This window comes from Adiantum capillus-veneris, chromosome 21 (assembly GCF_014529385.1).
Source record: "Adiantum capillus-veneris isolate H3 chromosome 21, ASM1452938v2, whole genome shotgun sequence".
Lineage (NCBI taxonomy): Eukaryota > Viridiplantae > Streptophyta > Polypodiopsida > Polypodiales > Pteridaceae > Adiantum > Adiantum capillus-veneris.
In genome coordinates, this window is record NC_140951.1 from 60850112 (window position 1) to 60863415 (window position 13304).

Consider the following 13304-nt stretch of genomic DNA (forward strand, 5'->3'; position numbering starts at 1 on the left):
TTTAGGTACCCTGTCCAAAACCTGAATACAACTGAGATGAGTCACTACAACAAAAAAAGGTGTTATCGACGTATATAGCGACGCTTAACGTCGCTATATGCGTCCTTGTGAAACTGTCGCAAAGAGCGTCGATATACGCGTGGAAAGGGTTTATTGGCAACGCAGATAGCGACGCTTATATAGACGCCGATAGCGACGCCGATATAGACGCTTATATAGACGTCGATAGCGACGCGGATATCGACGGCCATAACAGGAAAAAAAATTCTTGGGCAAAGGGCAGGTAGCCTGGCTTGTGCCCAGTGAAAAGATGGACACAGCCACCACAGCCAGACTTCCTGCCCTCTGCCCAAGAAAGCGAGCAGCACCAAAATCAACCGTGCTCCCGCCAGCAGAAATTTTGGCAAAGTTCCCTTCCTTTTTACATAAACTTTTCAGAAAATATATATCATGTATACGCCTCCTACATGCTATCCATGTAGGATCTCACATGAGATTTAAGGCCAATGACCATAACGAACCATAACCATAACTTAAAAGCATAACCATAACTTAAAACCATAACCGACCAATATAACCACTTTGATCATAACCAGAAACAAAATTAACAATAACAATAAGCATAACCAGAAAGTTAAACATAACCATTAACAAAACCTGAACCATAACTATGTCTATACAAGAATAGGAGAAATAACCATGTCTATACAATGACAATGACAATAACCATAACCATAAGGAAAACAATAATTGTCTGAACAATAATCATAACCATATATATATGTCTATACAAAGGAGACACAGAAGCGTGTCTGTGTCTCACAAAGCATATATATGAAATCCGGTCCAGTGATGACTAGGCATCACAACCTGCACATAGGACAACTCACAAAATTAGTATTGATATTACTTCACATATACTTACTTAATTAAATCAACTCACACATATTAACGTCTCACCTCAAGCGATCAGCGAGACTGTAAGGCCGCCCAGTCTACAGGCTCTCCTGAAGCATCAAGATCATTCAATACTTCATAGATACCTCTACGATATCCATCTGACTCCTCCTGACGTGTTGGGGCTCGATGCATCGCAAGATTCTGCGTTTATACAAAAATCTGAGTAATAAGAATACATGATTCATCGTGTTTTAAAAAACGCCATAGTTAAGATTGGATTAGAAACTCACAAACTCATAGCGAAAGGTGTCGAAGCCTCCGCTGCCAAGATGAGATGTACCCCTAGTCATCTGTCGTATCTGCGTGGCCTCACGCTGCTGTCTGAACTGATTGGCCGCTATCCGCTCATCCTCCCTGATCTGCAGCCACGTCTCGTGTGGGATGCCCGAAGGCTTCGGCGAGCCGATCCTGAAAGCCTTCCGAGCTGCATCTCATCGATGTTTCACGGTGTCCCGTGCAACACCCTTGATCCACCTCCTTGGAACAACGTCAGAACCCGGAGCAGGTTGGTACTCTCTCAGGATGGTCTCCACTATGTAAGTGACTTTGTCCTTTTCCTGCTGATCCCAAGACGTCAAAATGCTGGTCAAAAACTATAGCTCCGCGAGCTGGCGAATCCGCTGTCTCATCTCAGTCCCGACTCTATCCATGTCAACAGAACCATCTGCCCGTACAGTATAGAGCTTGGAGGCACTAGGATCGTGTGCCCCCCAAAGGTGTCCGAGGTGTGCGAAGAGGTGTGTTGAGAGGTGTGCCTGGGTAGGACGGGGGTCGTAAGCGAGGAGGGGTCGAAGCATCTGTGGACCCTCCTCCAAAGCAACCACCACCTCCACCTGACGATCGCCGAGATCGGCGATGCGCCTGTGATGCGGAGATGAGGACGTACCCGCCTCTGCCCCACCCCTAGGTGTCGAAGCGGCCGTGATGGGAGAAGCAGGCGCCGTACCCATAGGCGTCCCCCCCCCCCCCCCCCCCCCCCCCCCCCATAGGTGTCCCCCCCCTAGGCGTCGGACCCTCGGGTGTGAAGCCCGAAGGCATAGTACCCGTGCCTCTGGCTACCCAAACCTGAGAAGCCTCTGCCATCTGAGCAGGCGTCATCCGTGTAACGAAGCCCATGAATGCATCTGCACTCATAAAAGCGGGATCTGAAAACCGGTCTGCCATACTAAAGTCCTGCACAAAGAAAGTAAAATAAAGCATCAGAACACAGTTGTTTAAATTAACTTTAAGCTTAATTTTAAATCAACGTCTTCACAAACGCTTACAAGCCTAGACCTCGACGAGTGAGGCATCATCGATAAGATCTTGCACCGTTTCATCGTCTATCTCTAATTGCAAACATAACTCTGTCCCAACTCGTTCTGGCAGATTGTCTTCATCCATTGCATCTTCATCTACAAGTGTCAATTCTGGCTCGTCTGCGTCATCCCTCGTATATCTGTCAGCTTCCTCTGCCATACCTTCATCCATCTCATCTAATGTCACAGTAGTATGGACGTCGTCTGACTGACTTTCCTCCAGGAGATCTTGCCCTTCAAATACTTGTTTATTTCTTGGAGCAACCTGAACCACAAACCACCATTGTCGCTCTCGAGGGTCCGGTACAAAGACCACTTGCTCGCAATGTTCGGGGAGAGCAAATGTGTTGCTCGCATCTGTCCAAACCTTTGTAGAATCTATTATCACAAGTTTGTTTCCATCTCTGCGTACCGTTGCATTGCGACTATTCCTCACAATGTAAACTACCTCGCATTCTCTAGTCTTGCCCAATCTCCGTACACCTCTGGACAGGACCACCGGGTAAAAATCTCGTCTTTATTGGTCAAATCCTATATGGGTAGACACATACGTGCACTCCCAGGTGTACATGGCAATGCATGTAGCGGGCAAAATCCCTTTGCCTCTTTTAGTTCCATAGTTTCTTCAACATCCAATGGCTATCTCCCTTTCTCTCTCTCTCGACCTCGCTCTTGCTATCTCTCTTTCTCTCTCTATTTTCCTATTTCCCTATCTCTCTCTCTGTCTCACTCTCCACTTCTCTATCTCTCTCTCTTTTTATTTCCCTATTTGACCTACGGCTTGTGTATTTGACGTTTTTTCTATCTATTTGACCTACGGCTTGCCATACGTGCTCTTGACATTGCTTTAAGACTACCTACTGGACTACGGATGGTTTTCGTAGGCATAGAAGTCATTTTCGAAATCCGTTTGCGTTTTTTCGTAGAAAAACGCAACCGGATTTGACCTACGGCTTGTGTATTTGGCGTTAATTCAAACCCATTGACCTACGGCTTGCCATACGCGCTCTTGACATTGCTTTAAAACTACCTAATGGACTACGGATGGTTTCAGTAGGCATAGAAGTCATTTCCGAAATCCGTTTGCGTTTCTTCGTAGAAAAACGCAATCAGATTTGACCTACGGCTTGTGTATTTGGCGTTAATTCAAACCCATTGACTTACGGCTTGCCATACACGCTCTTGACATTGCTTTAAGACTACTTAATGAACTACGGATGGTTTTGGTAGACATAAAAGCCATTTTCGAAGTCCGTTTGCGTTTTTCCGTAGAAATACGCAACCGGATTTGACCTACGGCTTGTGTATTTGGCGTTTCTTCTATCCGCTTGACCTACGGCTTGCCACACGCGCTCTTGACATTCCCTAAATACTATCTAATCGTCAAAAAATGGTTTCAATAGGCATAGAAGCCATTTCCGAAGTCCGTTTGCGTTTTTTCGTAGAAAAATGCAATCGGATTTGACCTACGGCTTGTGTATTTGACGTTTCTTCTGTCCGTTTAACCTACGGCTTGCCATAGACGGTCTTGACATTGCCTTAAGACTACTTAATGGACTACGGATGGTTTTGGTAGGCGTAGAATCAATTTCCGAAGTCGTCTGCGTTTTTTCGTAGAAAAATGCAATCGGATTTGACTTACGGCTTGTGTATTTGGCGTTTCTTCTATCCGTTTGACCTACAGTTTGCCATACGCGCTCTTGACATTGCCTAAAGACTACCTAATGGACTACAAATGGTTTTGGTAGGCATAGAATCAGTTTCCGAAGACCGTCTGCGTTTTTTTGTAGAAAAACGCAACCGGATTTGACCTACAGCTTGTGTATTTGACGTTTCTTCTGTCCGTTTGACCTACGGCTTGCCATACACACTCTTGACATTGCCTTAAGACTACCTAATCGACTACGGATGGTTTCGGTAGGCATAGAAGCCATTTCCGAAGTCCGTTTGCGTTTTTCCATAAAAAAACGCAACCGGATTTGACCTACGGCTTGTGTATTTGGTGTTTCTTCTATCCGTTTGACCTACGGCTTGCCATACGCACTCTTGACATTGCCTAAAGACTACCTAATCATCTATGGATAGTTTCAGTAGACATAGAAGCCATTTCCGAAGTCCGTTTGCGTTTTTTCGTAGAGAAACGCAACTGGATTTGACATACAGCTTGTGTATTTGGCGTTAATTCAAACCCATTGACCTACGGCTTGCCATACACGCTCTTGATATTACTTTAAGACTACTTAATGAACTACGGATGGTTTCGATAGACATAGAAGCCATTTTCGAAGTCCGTTTGCGTTTTTTCGTCGAAAAACGCAACTGGATTTGACCTACGGCTTGTGTATTTGGCGTTAATTCAAACCCATTGACCTACGGCTTGCCATACGCGCTCTTGACATTGCTTTAAAACTACCTAATGGACTACGGATGGTTTCAGTAGGCATAGAAGTCATTTCCGAAATCCGTTTGCGTTTTTTCATAGAAAAACGCAATCAGATTTGACCTACGGCTTGTGTATTTGGCGTTAATTCAAACCCATTGACTTACGGCTTGCCATACACGCTCTTGACATTGCTTTAAGACTACTTAATGAACTACGGATGGTTTCGGTAGACATAAAAGCCATTTTCGAAGTCCGTTTGCGTTTTTCCGTAGAAAAACGCAACCGGATTTGACCTACGGCTTGTGTATTTGGCGTTTCTTCTATCCGTTTGACCTACGGCTTGCCATACGTGCTCTTGACATTGCTTAAAGACTACCTAATCGTCAACAAATGGTTTCAATAGGCATAGAAGCCATTTTCGAAGTCCGTTTGCATTTTTTCATAGAAAAATGCAATCGGATTTGACCTACGGCTTGTGTATTTGACGTTTTTTCTGTCCGTTTAACCTACGGCTTGCCATAGACGGTCTTGAAATTGCCTTCAGACTACTTAATGGACTACGGATGGTTTCGGTAGGCGTAGAATCAGTTTTCGAAGTCTGTCTGCGTTTTCCCGTAGAAAAACGCAATCGGATTTGACCTACGGCTTGTGTATTTGGCGTTTCTTCTATCCGTTTGACCTATGGCTTGCCATACGCGCTCTTGACATTGCCTAAAGACTACTTAATGGACTACGGATGGTTTCGGTAGGCATAGAATCAATTTTCGAAGACCGTCTGCGTTTTTCCGTAGAAAAACGCAACCGGATTAGACCTACGGCTTGTGTATTTGACGTTTTTTCTGTCTGTTTGACCTACGGCTTGCCATACATGCTCTTGACATTGTCTTAAGACTACCTAATGGACTACGGATGGTTTCGGTAGACATAGAAGCCATTTTCGAAGTCCGTTTGCGTTTTTCCATAGAAAAACGCAACCGGATTTGACCTACGATGTAGAAGCCGTTTATGAAGTCCGTTTACGTTTTTCCGTAGAAAAACCAAACCGGACTTCAAAACCGGCTTGTATTTTGGGTGTTTCTTCTATCCGTTTGACCTACGGCTTGTTATATGTCCCCGCCCAACCTTTTTTGAGGAGGAAGCTTGTCTTTACGAGCAACGACGGCGCTATTGTTGCTCCCTAGAGGACTTTCATGTGTAAAGGTGAGAGTTGAGCTTCGAATGTATTTTGAGCTAGTCAAATGAAGTCATAGGTTGCATCAGACGATCCAGGTCACTTTGGCTTGACATGCACAACGCCTGGTCAGACTACTGACCATGGAGGAGATTGATGAGGTCCGCCAGCGACAGATGCTGGATCTCCTATGATCTACCTATCCCAGCTAGCTGTTTTAGCTGCTTAGTCCACACCCAGCAGTTTAGGATTCCATAATATTTTATTTTTTCATTTTGTCATCTTGTTATTCTAACTTTGTATTAGTCTACCACATTGTAACTTTCTGGTCTCATAGGTCACTTTGGCCTTTTGAAGAGTTAATATAACATTTCATTTCATTTCTTTCTTTAATTTTAATTTTTTACGCAAACCATCTCTCTCTCTCTCTCTCTCTCTCTCTCTCTCTCTCTCTCTCTCTCTCTCTCTCTCTCTCTCTCTCTCTCTAGTTTTAATTTCCTACGCACATTTTTCTCTCTCTATCTCTCTGTTTAATTTCCTACACGCACACACACTTCTCTCTCTTTCTCTCTCTCTCTCTCTCTCTCTCTCTCTCTCTCTCTCTCTCTCTTTCCTACACACACACATACGATGTGGAGAGAGAGAGAGGGGGGGGGGGGGGGGGGGGGGGGAGAGTGGCATAATACCTGCTGTGCAGGTTTCGTCCAAGATCTGAGAACGCGCGCGTTGAGGGCGAAAATGGCCCCTTCGCGCGGGTTCGGCTTTTTTTCCCCCAAATTCTTTGCGTCGATATATGCATCGATAACTGGGTCGATATACGCGTGGAAAACTTTACCTTTCTACGCTTATATCCACAGGCATATCAACGCTGTTATGGATGCATATATCGACGAATGGTAAGAACGTCGATATGGACGTGGAAAGGCACGGGCGTCAATATATAAGGCGTCGATAACTTTGGGTTATGTTGTAGTGAGTGGTAGCTGACATACCTTCTGATTGTGGTACTTGAGTGAGTTCCAGTCATTGATCATTCTTTGGGATCCACAAACAACATCTAGAATGCTCCAAGTCAGTGTATGTTGTCTAATCATGGAGGAAGTTCTAAATTTAAAGAGCTTTTTCCCTCCTCAACTGCTTTTTTAATGCTAACAGGATAGTATAGCAATTTGGTGGGATCCTTAGGTGGTGAGTGATCTAGTCGTAGCTTTTACTTTCGAGACCTTAGATTGTGATTTCATTCCGTTTACACCTTAGCAGTCAAGCAGCTAGACACGGGGTTTAGTACTTGGTAGAGGCTAGAAGTTGGGGACTCGCTAGATCTACTCTTGAGAGGCATAAGGAGTTGTCTGTGGGATACAAAAAGCATTTCATTTTGCATCTTTCTTGATGCCTTGAAAGCATTGTTCCATCATCCATTTTACTTTTGATTTTGTATTGTTTGTTTGTTTTTTTCATTTTAGCACTTAGAGTAGGTCAGGTAACAACCAAGACCATCAAAGTGGGCTCAGAAGTTCAAAGAAAAAACTGCAAAAAGCATGTTTTGGTAAGTGAGACCGTAACTCTAAAAATTTGAAAATTTGATGGTCAAAACTCAAAAGCTGATCTAAATCCAAAAATAAGTGCAAATAGGGAATAACCAATCCAAAAAGAATCAATATAGAAAGTTTCAATCCATTTGGTGCAGGAACATGGATCGTGATCCATGTCCCCTTATGTCTATTTGAGCAAAAATTGAGACCATTGGGTCAAGTGTGGGTCCTAGTCACTGAATATACAAGTTTGGAAACAATTGACACTGAAAATACACTCAACATCAAGAAATTGTGCAGAAGGAACAAAAACCTTGAAAATTGACCAAAATTTGGGGCATTCTAACTTTTTGAGATCTAAATCCAAAAAGGAGTAAAAAACTGACATCTACAAAGTGCAAACATTCAATTGATCAAATTTCATGTTTAGATGTGGTCAAACATGGATCGCGATCCATGTACCTTTTGACCATTGAGGCTGAAATTTGAAGAGTAGATAGGTAACAACAAGTATAACAACTTTTGTAAAGGGCACCATAGCAAAAATTGCAAAAAAGTAGACCAAATCGTCAAAAAACCAATTGCTAGACAAAAATCACAGGCCATACACAATAATTTACTTTTCATTAACAAAAAGTTTTCCAAATCCAAAAATAAGTGGTGGAGTAGACTACATAGACTACAAGTAATCATCAAGCCAAAGTTGGGGTCCAATGGAACATGGATCACGATCCATGTACCATTTTTTATTTTTTGGGACAGAGACCATACAAACTTATAGCAAAGACCAATACAAATAAAACTTCTAAAAGCAAGGTAGCCAAAAAACTTCAAGAAGTGGGTCAAAAGAGGGCAAAATCAATCCAAGTCCAAGAATCGCCAGGCAGACCTACGGTTTGACTTTTGGGTGACCTAAATTGATCCAAATCATATAAAAACTATACAGAAAGGATCAATGGACTAAGTGGAAGTTGTGTGCTAAGTTTCCCTGCAATCTGACACAAAGGTAAGTGGATCATGATCCATATGCCTTTGTCACAGATTGAGCTCGTACTCATATCATAGCATAGTGGTCATTTCAAAATTTGATTTGGATTTGTATTGTGAATTGTACAAGGAAAACAAGAATTTTTGCCAAAAGTGCGATGAAATTTTGTGGGTTTCAAATTTTGACTAACAAAGAGCCTATAGATCATAGCCACCAACTGTTTTTTGTACAAATTGCAAGAGCTTCGAAAGCTAGACATTCCCAATGCAAAGCTTAGGCAAGTGAATGTGGCTACTCGCATCAATACAGACAACACACATGTGGGTTTGTAGTACAAGTACGATAACTAAGTGCAAATGCTTTATTACATATGTGACGAACCCAACGTGAGGGAGTTAATTGAGCAGAAATGCTTATATGTATTCACATACGAAGTAGAGAGATATACTCAAGTGAGCATGCTAGACAAATGGCCGGAGGTACTCTATTGTAGATCGCATAGAGCTTGAGGGATATACATACTTTAGAGGGCCACTCCACTAGTACTATGTCACACCTAGCATGCATAAACCAATTGTCTCTAAAACGAGGCCAAAAATTGCAAGAGCAAGTCTGACGAGAACTAGAGTGGAAGATTTATTCAATAAATCATATGTTTTTGTACCTAGACCGATGGGATGTTTGAGTTCAAGGGTTCCAAATGACCACGCATTGGGGTAGTGAGGCTCTAGACAGATTCACACTACGAGGGTTCCAAAAACGTGGATTGAAGCGAGAGATGCAAGACCCAATGAGAGAGTGTCTGATTGAAATCCCTCTAGAGCACCTATCAGTGGTTATAATGAGGAAAGAGATTTTGTAGTAGGGGAGCCTAGGATGATGAAAATGGTAGCAAAAATGCAAAGAATGCGACCATCTCAAGTGGTAAAGTGCATGCACAAAAATTACAATGGATCAAGATATCCTTACACACATGTTTTCCTTTTTAAGCATGTCTTCAGAGCAAAACAAGTTGCAAATTTCCACATGCAGTACAAAGGGTTTGGATTGACATTAGAAGGAACAACATTGACTTGGTTTCAACCATTGAACATCAGATATTTCCTAAAATTGATCAACTCTTTCTAGAGTTTGCCGAGGAATTCTCCAAAAGAGGAATCAAGCACAATACGGTTTCCCAAATGTATGCTTTAAGCAAAAGGAGAAAAAAAAGGTGAAGGAAGCTTTGATTTTCTTCAAATAGTATTTTGAGAGATGTCCTGCACAAGAGTTACCACAAGATGAGTGACTATCAGTTCTCTTTATAGAGGGCTTGAAAAACAAAACTCTCAAGAAGGATTTTCACTTAAAGGCATGCACCACATTTGAACAAGTCACTAGAGAAGCCTTGTATCGAAAGGACAATTGCGAAACATAAGGCAAATACGTGGACATGACCAGCACCTCTTCAACCATTAGTGATTCATCTACAAAATATGGTGCTTCTACTTCAATCACACAAAATGTTTCCTAGGTAGTCAAGGAAGTGCTTCAAAGGATGAATCATGCTTAGCGACAGTATCCCGACTTGCGACCATAGCATCCACAAGCAATGAATGCTCCAAGAGTCTTAAAGTGGTGTGAAATTGAGAAAAAATACACTAATCATGATACAAATGAGTGTTTCTACAATTGAAACTATGTGAGGGAAAGGCCATACAGACCTCCGATGGTGCAACCATTGCCACCACATCCGCGAGGTAGCTGATAGGACCCAACAATATAGCACAAGGAGGAGACAACCACAAACTGTGCTGGTCCAATAGACACCTTTACCTCAAGACAATCGGGCTCAGGTCGACACTCAACAACAGAATGTCAACATTAGAAATGACCATTATGGACTCTTGTCTCAAGTAGATATGGTTGTTCCGGTAATATCCATTGTACTTAAATAATATACTCTTTTTTGCTTCTAACTACTTATATGTATGCACACAATGATTGCAGAGACTGATTATCTTGGATCTCAATGGATTGTTGCTGCTACAGTCGTACAATGTACATACAGAGTTCTCGGATTTACGTAGTTTCCGCTTGGGAAATGTCAGAGTATTAATTCGACCACGCGCAAAGGAATTTTTGAATTTTTTGATTCCACGGTTTAGGGTTGCTATCTGGTCTTCAATACAGACCCAAAACCTGAATCCCCTTGTTACCATACTTTGCAATTTGGTTGAAATTCAGAGATCGAATCTTTATTTTGTGTATAGTCAAAGAAATTGTAATACCATTGCGGGACATTTCCACCCAACTAAAGCTAACGTACCACTTTTCTACAAGCCCTTTGAATAGATCAATGTGCATTATGATGCTCTTAATACTTTGTTGATTGATGACACGCCACATAAGGGTTTACTTAATCCACCCGGCACTACTATTTCCCCACCTTCATTTGAAGGGCATCTTCACGATTTTTACCTAGAGGACATTTTGGTCCCATACCTGTAAGCAATGTACTTAAGCCCATTGAGCAATCAAAATTTGTACTTACAAATGTACTTAGTAATTCATTGTTTATACCTTAAATTGATATTGTCTACCTGTCTATGTGTTTCGAATGCTCACACACACACACACACACACACACACACACAGAGCCTTGAGCAAACACTTGATATTAAGATTAAACTAGTCAAAAAAGTTACATTTTGTTGAAGTCATTCAGGGCTGATTACATGGGCACAATTTGAATACGGCTAGAAAGATCTCCACAAAAAAATGCTTCTCCCTTAGTTGCATTACTCTTCGTCCGCCCAGCAAGAAATAAAAGTTTACGGAGTCAAGCAGTCTCCTCCACTATGTCATGTCGAAGTTACAAAAGATTGCATTGCTGCCTTATTGTAATTACTGTCATAAGATTTAGGTCTTTGTCCACCACTTCCACGTCTATGACAGCATTGTTTGCCAAACTTGCTGCCTCTTGATCCATAGGCACATAGCAACCTTTAACAATGTGAGAACGCTTGTACCAAAAGGAGATTATTAATGTCTATGTCGCAAGCATATACTTGACAATGAAAGTGTCAAGAGCAATCTTGCAACATATGCCATCTATTTCTTTCACATACCACCCTCGATCAAGAAGCTTATCACACAAGAGGGAACCAAATGATTTGCAGAGCAGCATAGTTTTAGCAACATGTACTTTGCAGGTATGAAATAAGTCAACAAAGAGACCAACGGGACAAAAATTTGCAAGTTTCACCAATTTAGTGGGTATAGAGTTTCGGAGAGACCTCTGAACATCCCTATAGAGCCTGCTCCTCAATGCGTCACTCATTTTTGTGTTGGGAACGAGCCAATCCATGGAGTTCCAGTTAGTTGGTAGTGGAACCTTCACCAACACTCCTCTCTGATTCCTTTGATTGAGTTGGTAGAAATGGTCATAGAAGAAAATAACCTCGTCTGCCAGGCTTTTGCTAGTTCTGCCAGCATATTGCAAGACTCCAATATGAGCATGGGTCACAGAGATGAGACCTATAATGCACTCCTGCGGCCCCCATTCCTCATATGATAAAGGATAAACATCTGTGAATGTAAGAGAATAGAAATAAATACAAACATCTGTATAACCTAATTATATACCTGTAATAAGAGAAGAAGAAAATAGATTCACATTTGAAATGTAAGATAACATTTATAGAGGAGTGTTAAATAATTAACTTACACTTGCATTGTGGATTATGCACCATGGAGACATCACCGCCATTAGCAATCACATCAGAGTGAGTGAAAACATGTTGAACAAAGACTTCTTTCAAAGTCTTCTTACCAACCTCGACTTTGAAATCCAGAACTCTTGCTTTCCATGCAGAACAAAATATGTTTGTTGCTTTTGAGCTTTTTCTCCTTCTTGGCTGCATAAGAACCCAAGAACCTTTGCTTCTCTACTCTTGCCACCTATCATCTGTAGTGAGAGAGTTTGAGATTGAGAATATAGTGCTTATGCTACTACATGGTCTTCTTGGCACACTAATGGTGAGGCTAGTTGGGGACAGTGTAGAGCAACCTCTAGAACTTCTTGGGCAGGTAGAACACGAAGCCATAGGTATAATGGAGGAAGAATGAGGTTTGAAAGCCTTTCATAAAGGTAGTGGATATCTTTTAATAAAGGGAGAGAGTTAGCTATCAATCAGTAGTCAGGTGCCATGAACTTGAGGGCTACTAGCAGTGGGCCCTACTTTGTGAGACGAGGAAGTTACGTTACGAAAATGGGACAAAACTTAATATTTTAAAATGTTTTCTTTCATTTTTGTGTTGTTTTCCATGTATTTCTACGTTATGTAAGGTTGTTGCTCATTGGCTGCGCCTTCTTTTCTCTCTCTTCAATAAGGCCCTCCAAATGACCTCCAAAATTTCCTAATGTGGCGTGAAAGACGACATCGACCAGGTTTTTCTCAGCTTTTACATAACGAGAGCAAGTGACAGAAATTCACGTTTGCTCTAGCATAGCTTCACTTGTGACTCCCCTCCCACATCCCATTCTAGAGCGGATGCACTCTGCATACATCCCCTAGCACCCTCGACTTTTCGACCCCGACACAACAAGAGACAGACGAGTGAGAGCGGCATCAGCTCTCCTCTAGCCCCCATTTAGAGTGGCCCAACTTTGATGTAGTCTCCATATCATTTGGTTTCAACGCTACTCCCATTTTCCAGCTTCAGCGGCACACACTAATGCATAGCAACGCAATTTTTTCCACAAGCGTAGCCCTCGAACCATGATTTTGACCACAAGCAGCTGGTCGTGCTTTGCGCTTGGTTTTCAGTCGACGTATTTTTCGACCGATAAGGTAGTGTGCTGGTTCCTAGGTGGTTTTTCCTATAGTTCGCACTTTCATGAAGTGTGGGGAATTCTAAAGAGTAGGTTTTAGCACAATTTTGTGCAGCATATGCTATGTATGCATTCTGCAGATACAACTTGAGCTAG